The following is a 14,437-nucleotide window of genomic DNA, read 5'->3' as shown; positions in this document are numbered from 1 at the left end:
AACTTCCAAAGTTTTTGTGACTGTTAGAAGTTTCATCAAGTGTTTGTGTTTGTGTTTGCTACTTGGTTATGCTTCATAATTGCTTTAGGTTCACAAAAATACTATAACCTGTAGCCCTGTAATTCTATCCATTTCAGGAGTTCGAAACCTTTTTGTGTGTAGGAACTAACACAAATTGAACATTTCTAAAGTAAAAAGAAGTTGGGTTTATAGAAAAAATAGTGCCATTTGGTTGAGTTATGACTACTTTTGAAGATGGTTTTATTTTAACTAATGACTGCATTCGCTAGTTTGTTTTTTTTGGTACTTCATTCACTGTCCATTTTCTCTCCATGGTCGAGTTTCTCTCCCCTCATTTATTTTTTATAACATTCATTAGATCACTCTTTAAATTATTCAATTACAAAGGAAATACTACTTCAATTCATTGTCAGTAAACTATTTTTTTCCTTTAGTAACAATTGCTCACATCATATTGTCATTTCTCTATGTATTGTCTATAGACCAGGGTGAATTCTAGTTCTCTTCTAAGATAAAATAATTACCAGCTAATCATTTAGGAAATATTTCAGTTAAATGGCTCTTGGGTTGTCTACTGTAGTATTTTTTATCTGTTTTCTGTGTGCGGTTGAAATTCTTCTGATGTACCCCATCTCCTGTGATTCTCTTCTTCAAAATCAAATAGTAGAAGTATTTGTTGGTTCATCTGTTCCACTTGCTTTGTCCCCTGTCCAGGAGTCCAGAAAGTTTTCACCTGCAACACAGTGAAAGCAAACCTTCGTCTATCGAAGAAACACGCTCATGAGAACATTGAGATCAATTTCAACAAGCTTTACTACTAGTTTTGATAAGCTTACGAGTTTTGGAAACATAAGATTTGATCGAGAAGTTAGGAGTGAAGGTTTGGGATATCTTGAAAAGATTGCATTTTTTCTTGTATTTGAGGCCCCTTGAAATTTTGTTGTTTGTTGCCCTCTTGTTTTCTGGAGCTTCTTTCCTACAATGACTAAGATTGTTGGTACTCTGGGTCCTAACTCTCGATCTGTACAAGTTATTTCTGCTTGTTTGACGGCTGGAATGTCTGGTATGGTTGGCTTCCTTAGCAACTCTCCCTTTGTTTCTAGTGGGTAATGCGTTTGAGTTATAGTAGGGAACTTTTGTTTTTCTATTCTTTCTTTGGTGGCTGCTAGTTGCTCGGTTCGACATTTCATGGGGCAGTCCAGATTACCATCAAGAGACTTTGGAAAATTTGAAGATTGCTGTTAAAAGCACCAAGAAACTTTGTGCTGTACGTTCGTTTTTAATACGTTTGAGTGTATATTTTATCATTTGAACTTTCCTACCATTTTCTTAGTAACTTGGCCAAAGAATAAGTAAGCTAATTCTTCTGCTTTTTTCAGGTTATGCTGGATACAGCAGGTCCTGAGGTGTTGGTTACTAAAGTGAGAAATCTATCTCTCTTCAGGAAGATGGGTTTGTTGTTCTAACACCCAATCAAGAACTAGAGGCATCTTCGGCTGCTACCTACAAATTATGGTGGACTTTCAAAGGTTGGGAAATACTATAAAACTTCATACTACTTGTGGAACATTTTAGATCATGCCAAATCCACAGCCAAACAAGGAAAATCTGTAGCCCTGAAGTTCAGGAAAAACTTTCTATGAATTAAAGTTTTATTTTAAATTGATATTGAAAAGCCCCTCGTATATTGGGTTGAACTTTTTAAAATTTATCTATTTTATGTTCAATTGTATCATTCTATTTAGTATGAATCAGGGTTCTTAGTTCCATTCTTGACAGGGTATGACGTTTTTTTATAACCCGTCTTCTCATGAGTTTGCAGGAAGTGATGCAATTCTTCTTGGGGCTGAGACATTGTGTGGATTACATCCAGTAGAAACCGTTTCAACCGTTAGTAGAATATGTGCTGAGGTAATTTGTGTGTGTATGAGATAGAAACACAGCTTTTAAACCCTAAGCTTTATGTAGTATAAGGTATTTCCATTCCTTTATTCATTACTATTTCATTAATGAATTAATGAAGGCACAACTTTAATTTGGAGAAAACAAACATTTAACGTGAGGTCATGAGTGCACTAAAAGGACTACAAAAGGGCTTGTTAAAGGGAAGTAGAAGGCAAACCATACATGAAAATAAAACACAAACCCTTGCTGGGAAAGGATAAAGTTACAAGTAAAACAAAGGAATATCTCTAAAAGTGGAGGTTGTTATCGCCAAAGAAAATGCTGCATGCTTTCCGTTATAACCACCATTTAGTGCTGCATTCTTTTGTTACTCTGTTAAGTCTCTTTAGGTAAGTTTCTTCCCCATAAAAAGAACTAAAAAGTTTCTTTGATACTATTTAAAGTAAAAAGAGAAGGGAAAACATTCTAAAATCCTGTGCACTAAGGGGCTCGTGAGTTGGAAAAAGTTCACCAAACTGAAGATGGAACCTTGACAGAGGCCATAGTTTCTCCCCATCCCCTTTCTTTTAATAAGAACTCTTGCATTTCTCCCTATCCGCATTTGTCCCATTATTACCTTGATTCTTTTAACATCGAAACAGAAAATTTTTGTTGATCAAATGAAAATATTACCAAGGAACTAAGGAAGTTACGGAAAACTTCCAATCGAGGAATTCAAACATCCCAAAGATAGAAACAAATAATTACAATAAAATCTCAACACTCCACCCAAATGATAAAATAAAAACCATAAGCTACCCAGTTCTGAAGTTTCAAGGAGAGTAAATTCGAAGAAAGCTAACCTACCTAAGAACCATGAATTCATTTCCAAAGGAACATCTACAGTAAAGGCTATTTGCTGCGTTCAATCTCTTCCTTTATATGCCTACAAGCCATGTACGTTAATCGCCACTTTTGTGCTTGTTTTAGCATTTTCATCTTTTTTAGATGGATTACACTACACTCAAAGATTGATTTAGTTAGAATTTTGTAAGAGAAAAGGAGGGAAGATACAAAATGTCATAAACATGAAAAAGCATAAGATCGATCCGTATTCTGGTTTCAAAAAGCAATCTTTGACCATGCTTCAAGGTGAGATAATACATAATGTCATAACCATGCTTATTCTTAATACTAGTTTATTCTTTCGTCTTTTATGTTACGATTCAGTTAGTAAAAAGGTTCATTGTCATCCTTTTGTTATGAAGTTCTTATCTTAGTGAATAGCTTTTCATGAAAATTTGGTATCAACTTCTTACCTGCTCAATTGATTATATGGCTTCCTCGGTCCAGTTTGGTTGAAGGGATTTGTTTGTTTTGCAGAACTGGGTTCAATAAATCTGGTTACAGCTTCGGAAAGGTCATTGGCATGTAGTTCAGCAACAAAGGTAGTGGTACTGGTGGGTTCAATGGCTTTTCTTTAGAATTCCTTAATGTTACAATATTATTGGTCACGAGGCCTTTCTCGTTTTTCATGCGTACATGCTCATTTATCTTGAAAACATTTGTTGTTGTTGTTCAAACTTGGTTGAAGCTGTTGAAGACCTCGGTCAGTCTTCACTTAAACATATTTTGGACAACTTTGTGTGGATAATTGCAATTGTCTCTCTTCCTGGACGAATTTTAGCTGCTTTACGAAGGGGAAGGCAGGTTAGCCCTCTCGCTCCATTGTTTCTTGATTGTCATCTGTGCTTGTTCAACAATGATATATTTTGTTTGTGTTTCTTTTCTCTGTTTTTTTTTATCATAGGTTTGTCTTTGTGGAAAATATGTATAAAGCAAAATATTCTTCAAATTACGGTAGTAGATTTTTTATAGACAACATCTCCATGACTTTCATTTGCTTGCAAGTAGGAGTTAACTGAGTACTCAAACTACTTTTAACTAGTATGTTAGCCATAAATGGGTATGATATTAAAGTGAAAAGTTTGGAACGATCAAATAATTACGGTGTTTCTAGTAAAGATTAGAGAATCCTTAATATTCTAAAGCATAAAATATTACGTTAGTAAGTTGTTTAAGACTTCGAAAGGCAGAATCGTACCATTGAGTTCTTTGCAGCCTGAGTTATTGAACAATAGTTTGAACTATTTTACTTATTACCATCAGTTGGACAAGTGTAGTTCAACATTTTGTTTGTTCGTTTTCATTCATCAGTCTCAAGTGACTATAGTTGAAAGTTCATATGATTGACAATTGAATTTTCTCTGGTTACATGTGTTGGTGGCTTCTGGGAACTTTACTAGTTTCAGTCAATAAGTGATTGTAGTATTGGAGTATCACATAGGCTACTTGGACAGATTATACAAAATTTGTTTTTCCCTTTTTATACTTGATAATGGTTGATTTCATGCAGTTGCAACAATTTTTTCAATTTCTGGAAATCGAGTTTGATAATGTTTTGCTGGAAAGAAAGGAGCTCCAAAAACAATTCCAGGCTGCTTTGAAGGAGCATAGGATGATGGAATTGATGTTGGACGAACTTGAAATGATACATGAAAAGGCAACCAACAAGATTGCACTCTTAGAAAGTGAGGTAATGGCCTATCTATCTCCTGTACTAAATGTTATAAATTACATTATGGATGGGTGGAACTGAGAGCAAGTATCATAGTTTTCGATAAGAAGGGGAAGGAGAAATTTATGCAATTGTTATAGGAGAGATTGAACTTTGACATAAAATTTGGTTTACTTTTTATGAGTTGAAAGTTTGCATGTTGGTTAAGAACCGAGTGTGAACTCCATACAGTGCATTAACAAATAAAATCTCTCTCTTTCTCTCTCTTTAAATAGGTACGTATATATAGACACACAATCTGCAGTCGTATGTGAATCTATCTTTTTAGACGTTAGAATGTTCAGCAACATTGTTTGCAGTTCTGTTGACCCATCATCCATGTGTAACCTCTCTTAGAATGATATTAACACATAATAGTGTTGACGAGTTCTATAAAACATTAGATATAAATTGATTCCGAGAAATGAATCCTTTTTTCCACTTAGGTTGAGAAACTGGCTTAAAAATACCCGAAAAGCTTCGCTTGTGTTGAATTGAACCATTATATGCACATTTGTAGGAAGGTCAGCATTCAATTAGTTATTGTAGAGGTTGAAAAGGGCTCTTTCGCAGCTCTTGTAGTGTTAGAAGATGCTTAAATTTTTATCTCTACGAATAATTTTTTCATTTTAGCTTTGATCTTATATTTGAATTTGATTTTCTTTTTCGTAATTTCAAGATTGTTCTTTGAGGACAGACCAAGAGCATAATGCTGTTGAGTGAAGGAATAGCGTGATAAGAGGTAAGTGTTTTCCTTTAACTGAAAATAAAGGAGTTTTTTGTTGTTCTTTTTTTTAAGTTATGTAAGATGATAGTATTCTAAAGCTTAACTATTTCTCACTGCATTAAATCATAAATTGACTTTGATGCTAGACTTCATTGCATTTTAGATAGAATTTAACTAGGTGATGGTTGGAAATAGCACCAAAAGTTCTTCATCTTTCACAGATAATACAATTTTTTTTACTAGACTATCTTCGAATTGGATATATCAAGAACAAAACAAATAAAACTTTTAAAAGTGACATGTTTGAACGATCAATTTTGTTCTTGGAGTAAGGACAATGCCCAAATAAGGACAAAGATAAGACTTATGGAATAAAAGTTTTGATGATTTTCTAGGTGAGGTTTGAAAGTATTTGAGAAACCTTTGGTCATTGATCCGGGTAAAATTAGGGAAAATACAGTTGCATGATCGATCTTTAACAATGCAAACTGCTTTCTTTCAAGTTTTGTAGAACTTTTTTTGTTTTAAATTTTTAGTTTAACCTCTTTAATGAAATTTGATAGAAGTTCTTGTTTTCTTTCCGTAGGAATAAAGGGAAATGAAGTATAACCAAACTTGGAACCTTTGCAAGCAAGGGGAGGTTTTCTGTTCCCTTTCTTTTATTTTTCCATCCTTAGAATCTTGCTTAACATGCTTTGAGGACAACTTTAAGTGGGGGTGGGGTTGTAGCTTTGCATGTTCCATGTTCTTTGGGAAATTTTCATTTTGCCAAAAATGCCTAAATTTTAAAAATTTTCAAATTCTCTATTCTTAGAATAAATATCATGCCTACTTTGCTTTTTAGCTTAGAAAACACGTTTGCCTAACCCTTAAGCATGGAGCTTGGGTTTGTGATTGTTTTATTATTTAAATATCTTAAATATGTTGAAAATGCGTACTTTAATAGCTTAGAAATGAGTAAAATGTATGCAATCTATTATATGAATATTGTGAACACTGTACATACTTAATAATATGTGCTGCTGAAAACATGACCTAACTAAAACCAGACTTGCCTAGCCCTTAGAGCACAGCCAGTTAGGTCAAGTAGAATGCGTTGAGTTCCCTCAGTATCAGAACTTGTGTGGGGAACTCTTCACTCTTGGCCTAACCAAAACCAGACCTGCCTTGTCCTTAGAGTTCAGCCGGTTAGGTCAAGTAGAATGCGTTGGGCTCCCTCAGTATCAGAACTTGTGTGGGGAACTCTTTGCTTTTGGCCTAACCAAAACCAGACCTACCTAGCCCTTAGAGTCCAGCCGGTTAGGTCGAGTAAAATGCGTTGGGCTCCCTCAGTATCAGAACTTGTGTGGGGAACTCTTTGCTTTTGGCCTAACCAAAACCAGACCTGCCTAGCCCTTAGAGTCCAGCCGGTTAGGTCGAGTAAAATGCGTTGGGCTCCCTCAGTATCAGAACTTGTGTGGGGAACACATCGCTTTTGGCCTAACCAAAACCAGACCTGCCTAGCCCTTAGAGTCCAGCCGGTTAGGTCGAGTAAAATGCGTTGGGCTCCCTCAGTATCAGAACTTGTGTGGGGAACACTTCGCTTTTGGCCTAACCAAAACCAGATCTGCCTAGCCCTTAGAGTCCAGCCGGTTAGGTCGAGTAAAATGCGTTGGGCTCCCTCAGTATCAGAACTTGTGTGGGGAACACTTCGCTTTTGGCCTAACCAAAACCAGACCTGCCTAGCCCTTAGAGTCCAGCCGGTTAGGTCGAGTAAAATGCGTTGGGCTCCCTCAGTATCAGAACTTGTGTGGGGAACTCTTTGCTTTTGGCCTAACCAAAACCAGACCTGCCTAGCCCTTAGAGTCCAGCCGGTTAGGTCGAGTAAAATGCGTTGGGCTCCCTCAGTATCAGAACTTGTGTGGGGAACACTTCGCTTTTGGCCTAACCAAAACCAGACCTGCCTAGCCCTTAGAGTCCAGCCGGTTAGGTCGAGTAAAATGCGTTGGGCTCCCTCAGTATCAGAACTTGTGTGGGGAACTCTTTGCTTTTGGCCTAACCAAAACCAGACCTGCCTGGCCCTTAGAGTCCAGCCGGTTAGGTCGAGTAGAATGCGTTGGGCTCTCTCAGTATCAGAACTTGTGTGGGGAACTCTTCGCTTTTGGCCTAACCAAAACCAGACCTGCCTAGCCCTTAAAGTCCAGCCGGTTAGGTCGAGTAAAATGCGTTGGGCTCCCTCAGTATCAGAACTTGTGTGGGGAACTCTTTGCTTTTGGCCTAACCAAAACCAGACCTGCCTAGCCCTTAGAGTCCAGCCGGTTAGGTCGAGTAAAATGCGTTGGGCTCCCTCAGTATCAGAACTTGTGTGGGGAACTCTTTGCTTTTGGCCTAACCAAAACCAAACCTGCCTAGCCCTTAGAGTCCAGCCGGTTAGGTCGAGTAAAATGCGTTGGGCTCCCTCAGTATCAGAACTTGTGTGGGGAACACTTAGCTTTTGGCCTAACCAAAACCAGACCTGCCTAGCCCTTAGAGTCCAGCTGGTTAGGTCAAGTAGAATGCATGCAATTCTTGTGGAATGTTCTTAAAAAAAATTAAATATGTTGAAAATGCGTACTTTAATAGCTTAGAAATGAGTAAAATGTATGCAATCTATTATATGAATATTGTGAACACTGTACATACTTAATAATATGTGCTGCTGAAAACATGACCTAACTAAAACCAGACTTGCCTAGCCCTTAGAGTACAGCCAGTTAGGTCAAGTAGAATGCGTTGAGTTCCCTCAGTATCAGAACTTGTGTGGGGAACTCTTCACTCTTGGCCTAACCAAAACCAGACTTGCCTAGCCCTTAGAGTACAGCCAGTTAGGTCAAGTAGAATGCGTTGAGTTCCCTCAGTATCAGAACTTGTGTGGGGAACTCTTCACTCTTGGCCTAACCAAAACCAGACCTGCCTTGCCCTTAGAGTTCAGCCGGTTAGGTCAAGTAGAATGCGTTGGGCTCCCTCAGTATCAGAACTTGTGTGGGGAACTCTTTGCTTTTGGCCTAACCAAAACCAGACCTGCCTAGCCCTTAGAGTCCAGCCGGTTAGGTCGAGTAAAATGCGTTGGGCTCCCTCAGTATCAGAACTTGTGTGGGGAACTCTTTGCTTTTGGCCTAACCAAAACCAGACCTTCCTAGCCCTTATAGTCCAGCCGGTTAGGTCGAGTAAAATGCGTTGGGCTCCCTCAGTATCAGAACTTGTGTGGGGAACACTTCGCTTTTGGCCTAACCAAAACCAGACCTGCCTAGCCCTTAGAGTCCAGCCGGTTAGGTCGAGTAAAATGCGTTGGGCTCCCTCAGTATCAGAACTTGTGTGGGGAACACTTCGCTTTTGGCCTAACCAAAACCAGATCTGCCTAGCCCTTAGAGTCCAGCCGGTTAGGTCGAGTCAAATGCGTTGGGCTCCCTCAGTATCAGAACTTGTGTGGGGAACTCTTTGCTTTTGGCTTAACCAAAACCAGACCTGCCTAGCCCTTAGAGTCCAGCCGGTTAGGTCGAGTAAAATGCGTTGGGCTCCCTCAGTATCAGAACTTGTGTGGGGAACACTTCGCTTTTGGCCTAACCAAAACCAGACCTGCCTAGCCCTTAGAGTCCAGCCGGTTAGGTCGAGTAAAATGCGTTGGGCTCCCTCAGTATCAGAACTTGTGTGGGGAACTCTTTGCTTTTGGCCTAACCAAAATCAGACCTGCCTAGCCCTTAGAGTCCAGCCGGTTAGGTCGAGTAGAATGCGTTGGGCTCCCTCAGTATCAGAACTTGTGTGGGGAACTCTTCGCTTTTGGCCTAACCAAAACCAGACCTGCCTAGCCCTTAAAGTCCAGCCGGTTAGGTCGAGTAAAATGCGTTGGGCTCCCTCAGTATCAGAACTTGTGTGGGGAACTCTTTGCTTTTGGCCTAACCAAAACCAGACCTGCCTAGCCCTTAGAGTCCAGCCGGTTAGGTCGAGTAAAATGCGTTGGGCTCCCTCAGTATCAGAACTTGTGTGGGGAACACTTCGCTTTTGGCCTAACCAAAACCAGACCTGCCTAGCCCTTAGAGTCCAGCCGGTTAGGTCGAGTAAAATGCGTTGGGCTCCCTCAGTATCAGAACTTGTGTGGGGAACTCTTTGCTTTTGGCCTAACCAAAACCAGACCTGCCTAGCCCTTAGAGTCCAGCCGGTTAGGTCGAGTAAAATGCGTTGGGCTCCCTCAGTATCAGAACTTGTGTGGGGAACACTTCGCTTTTGGCCTAACCAAAACCAGACCTGCTTAGCCCTTAGAGTCCAGCTGGTTAGGTCAAGTAGAATGCATGCAATTCTTGTGGAATGTTCTTAAAAAAAATTAAAGTTTGTTGAGTTTGAGATTGAATATGGAAATAAGTGTCTTTTTTAACTTAAAATTTTGATGAAATTGCATTTCTTTTTTTATTTGAGTCAGATTCTTCTTTTGTATCTTGGAATTTTTTTTAATTCATGTTTCTTTAATGTTGAATGGGTGTGAAACAATGTTAGGGTCTGAAATCTTGGTGGAATGTTGGGATGATGATTTAGGAATTAATTCCTCTTTCTTAGAAGGATCTGAATCTATATAAAGATCTTCTTCTCTGTTTCCTTTCATTTGTGGTATCTTGTAGGTTCTTTAATTCTTATCGGAAATTTTTGGATACTCTGAGGTAATTCTTGCTTTTTTTAATAGGTTTTGTTCCTTGTTTTCATGCCATTGTTGAGTATTTCTTGGTTGATTATCAACCATTCTTCCTGTTGGATCTAAAACCCAAATGTCCATACCCAAAGTGAAATTTTTTTGTATAAGAGATACTTCGACGATAATTTTCCATTTACCATACAAGTGCTCTATCTTGAAATGCAAAGGACTCAACTTAGTTACTCTCCACCTTACAGTCATGCAAATCTCAAATCTCTCAAAATTTTTCCTCTTTCGTTTCAGTTGTACATAAAAGAAGGGATAGAAGATTTCTGAAGACAGAGCAATTAATTAGTAGAAGAAAATGAAGAGAAAGGTTAGTGAAGGAAGAAAGAACACAAAGGTTAACTGGTTCTCCTAGGTTTATTTTCTTTATTGTTTTTCAATCTATGTGAAGAATTTTACCAAATGAACTCTCTCTCAACTTCATTTATGACTTCTTTTGCATGTAGAAATTTAAAGGATATGCTTCAACAATGAGCCTAATGGTTACATCAGAAAATAGGTATTTTGTTTTGATTTTTTTTCTAACTAGCTTGGTTAGCATGGCGAAGCATTGCCAGAGGTATGGATCTTTACAACACAGGTTTCTGTTTTCTCAATTTCTTCTCTAATGAAGTGATGCCTAATATCTCTGTGTTTTATTATATTGTGAAACTGGTGATTCTTAGTTAGATATATTATGCTCTACTTATTACAATATATTTTGATTTTTGCTTGTTTGATTTTGAATCATTCAATAACTCTTTTGCTTTCAAAGTTTGAAATCTCCACATCACATTTGACTTATTTGTCAACTAAAGAGCTTGCATGAATATTGATTGAGATATTAAGAAGCTTTTATTTTTCTTTCGTGTTTCCAATTTTGCATTGATTGAAAAATTTGCATGGAGGGCATTGTAAGCTCTATTTGAACAAAAATGTGATTAATCACTTCTGCTTGCTTGTTTTATGGAGTTTTCTTTCTTAGCTTGAACGTTGTTTCAAAATTTCAAGTTTTGAAACGTGACATAACAAAGGGAAACATTAACAAGTAAGTAAAAACAGTACGCACATACATATATATGTGAATATGTGAGTCTAAATTCATGTAATTTCACTGTCAAATTTTCAAGAATGAACTGACTCAATTGAATTCCAATTTTATTCATTCCAATTGCATGATTGAGTTTGATTTCTAAAAGATGTAGGCTAGAAAAGGAGGTGAGCTAATATGAAATGGAAGAACCATAACAAGAGGAGTACTGGATTTGTTGAGAAATGGGAGAGAGACTCCATGGCTCCCATTTGTGAAACTTTTGCAATCGATGTTAATGTCGATCTTGACAGGTAATGTTAATCTGTTTAAGTTGAGAGGTTTGGAATACTTCATGAAAGTAAGTTTGATATAGTTCCTAATTTAATTTTGGTTTAGTAGAGATACAAATATAAGATTCGATCTTGGTTCTTTTTGCATGCACTTGTGAAATGTTTTGGGAAAAAAATTTAAGTTTGCTGAATTTGAGATTGAGTATGCAAATAACTGTCTTTTTTACCTGAAATTTTTGATGAAATTGCATTTCTCTTTTGTTTGATTCAAATTATGCTTTTGAATCTTGGAAACTTTCTTGATTCATGTTTTTGTAATGTTGAATGGGTTTGAACAAAGTTGGGGTTGAAATCTTAGAGGAATGTTGGGATGAGGATTTAGGAATTAATTCCTCTTTCTTAAAAGAATCTGAATCTATACAAAGGTCTTCTTCTCTGTTTCTAATCATTTAAGGTAATCTTATAGGTTCTTTAATTCTCGGTGGAAATTCTAAGATACTCTAAGGTAATTCTTGCTTTCTTAATAGGTTTTGTTGTTTGTTTTCATGCCATTGTTGAAAATCTTGAGGTTGTTCTTGATTGTTCTCCGACTAGGTTTATCTTCTTTGTTGCTTTTCAATATGTGATGAACTTTACAAAATAAATCTCTCTACACCTCACTTTTGACTTCTTTTGTATGTAGAAATTTAAAGGATATGCTTAAAAAATGAGCAAGGTTACATCAGAAAATAGGTATTTTGCTTTTGTTTCTTTTCGTCCCCCACCTTTACAAGTAACATGGAAATTGCCACTTTGGTCTATTTGTCAAGTAGTTCAAATTCGATTACATAAAGGCATCATATGAATTTTGTTTTCTCTAACAAATTGGTCAGCATGTTGAAGCATTGCTCGAGGTATGGATCTGACAACTTCGATTTCTCTTATCTCAATTTCTTCTCTAATGAAGTGATACCTAATATCTATGTATTTTATTATGTTGTGAAACTAATGATTCTTAGTTAGATAGATTGTGCTCTAGTTATCATAACATAGGCTGCCCGTCTTGGACTTCCAATAACTCATCCTTATATCTCTGGAACTTGACTCTTCGCCTTTGGACCCTTGTCCTTGTACTGAGGCCAAGCATAGAATAATCGCTTTCCCTTTCTCTATTTCATTTCTTAGTTATTCATTCAATCTGCGAACTCTTAAGATAATTTGTCTAATACCCCTACCGCTCTGTGGGATATGTAATTCAAAGGAAAGAGAGTTTGAAGAGGCCGACGACCACGTAGTAGGGGTGTTGATTCTTAAAGAGAGGGATGAAAGGAAACCTTTCATGCCTTCGAATGAAGGAAGGCCGACCGATGAGGGCGGAAAGATCTAAACTCCTTTTCTTCGTGATCCGTCTACTGATTATTCCTCAAGACAGCTAACTCCTGTCTCGATCCTTAGCTCGGGTCCTATTCTATCCACCTTGTGAACTCGGCAGCTTAGTCTGATGCTTTGTCCCACTCTCGCATTTTAATGAATGTTATTTCTTCTTTTTATCTCTCTCTTTCTTCCTTCTCTCCTGCTCTGGGAGAAGAGAAGCTTGGGGTAGAAGAGGGAGAGCATATGATCAACCTTTTCACTCAATTAGATTACGTCCTTATTATTACATCCTTCTCATGCTAATTTCTATCTATGATTCCGAGCTATTTCTTCCCTCTCTGCATCGATCTGTGGTAGTTTAATCTACAGGTCTGACCTTTCGTCCTCTTCCTGTTCTTGCTGAGCCTGACGCATCGAAATCCTACAGATTCCTGTCAATATAAAGAGTTCACCCTTGGTCCAACTTTCATTTGCAAGAAAGGATGTGTCGAGCAAGGTAGTCCAATAGTGAGAAAAGTCTACAAATACTAGCATAGTACTAAGGAATGAATACATCATGGCTGAATAGGTGGGTGCTCAGGCTATCAGGCTTAAGGCTATAGGGTTGGCAAGAAGGGGGAGCTTCTATTACTGAATTACTTTTGTGATTCCTTCCTCAGCAGCCAGCACTACTTCAGCTACAGCTAGAACTGCTGCAAGAAGAGCTACGTGGGCATCGAAAGAGATCGGCTGCTGTCTTCTACTTGAGCTACTAATCTCTGTCTCGCTCAAATCAATCCTTTTCCATCTGGTTGAGCATATTTCCTACCGAACCGAGAATGAATCTGACCTATTCTTCTCCACTCTCGTGGCTTCTCTTGATCCTTCTTCTCTAGACTCTGTATCGATCAGTATGATAACCTTTTTAGGCGAGTGTGCCCTTGTTGGGGATGAGGATGCCTCCGAATCCATTAATAGAAAGGGGACAGATCCTATTCAAGAATCCTACCTACTCTGCCTCTTTCTTCTTCTTCTTCCGATTCTGATTAATTCATCATCCATGAATAGGCAAAACCTCTATTTTCTTTATCTGCTTCCTTAAGTCGATCTTTCTCATAATGCTAGATAGAGTTCTCCTTCTCATTTTTGACTATCGGATACTTTTTATTTGAGAATGACCGCTCCGTAGGTGAAGAGGCCAGACTACTTTTCCTGCGACTGCAACCTCCACTTAGAGAGATTCCCCAGGCGCAACCTCCACTTAGAGAGACCGACTATCATCTATGAAAGTGGAAAATCATGATTCCGAAGGGGACCACATTCTAATGCATGCTTATTTATAGCTGAGTATAGCAAGTTCCTAGGGAGTGAAATTCAAATCTAGACTAGACCTCCCATCAACAAAAAGACTACAACCTAAAAGTTTAGGGCTAGCCCTTGATCTTCCCTCTGACACCTGACTCCCCTCGTCCGCCATTGGAAAGACCAATTCTCGGCTGCTATGTATGCTAGAGATTGAATGCCCTTGCCTCTTCGCGACCCTTTGGGTCGACCAAGTGCCTTTCCTTTCTACTGCGCTTTGGGTACAGATTATCAGATTGATTCTTTCGTAGAGCTATTTCATCCATTCCTTCTCATGCATACATTCTATGCATAATAGCTTTGAGAAAAGCAACTTTCTCATCTGCTGAAACCCTAACATCAATTTCTGAGGGCAACTAAACTGAAACTTCAGAGTTTCTACACTCACTTTTGCCTGGGAAAAGAAGAAAAATCAGGCGCATGGTACGTAGCCGACTTTCACTCCTGTACGGGCTTCTGCTTCTCAAATTCTTTGAGCCTTTGTTCA

The 14,437-nt window shown here is 38.3% G+C and overlaps 1 long non-coding RNA gene across 1 annotated transcript; it reads left to right on the top strand.

Annotated features, from left to right (window-relative positions):
- The first annotated feature begins 7,365 nt into the window (after nucleotides 1–7,365).
- On the top strand, nucleotides 7,366–9,508 carry LOC127150146 (uncharacterized). The gene is made up of 5 exons (XR_007822150.1): nucleotides 7,366–7,985; nucleotides 8,097–8,318; nucleotides 8,430–8,651; nucleotides 8,763–8,873; nucleotides 9,096–9,508. It is a non-coding gene; the product is annotated as an uncharacterized LOC127150146 (long non-coding RNA).
- The last annotated feature ends 4,929 nt before the right edge of the window (nucleotides 9,509–14,437 follow it).

Source organism: Cucumis melo, chromosome 1 (genome assembly GCF_025177605.1).
Source record: "Cucumis melo cultivar AY chromosome 1, USDA_Cmelo_AY_1.0, whole genome shotgun sequence".
Classification (NCBI taxonomy): domain Eukaryota; kingdom Viridiplantae; phylum Streptophyta; class Magnoliopsida; order Cucurbitales; family Cucurbitaceae; genus Cucumis; species Cucumis melo.
This window is presented reverse-complemented; position numbering and strand designations above follow the sequence as displayed.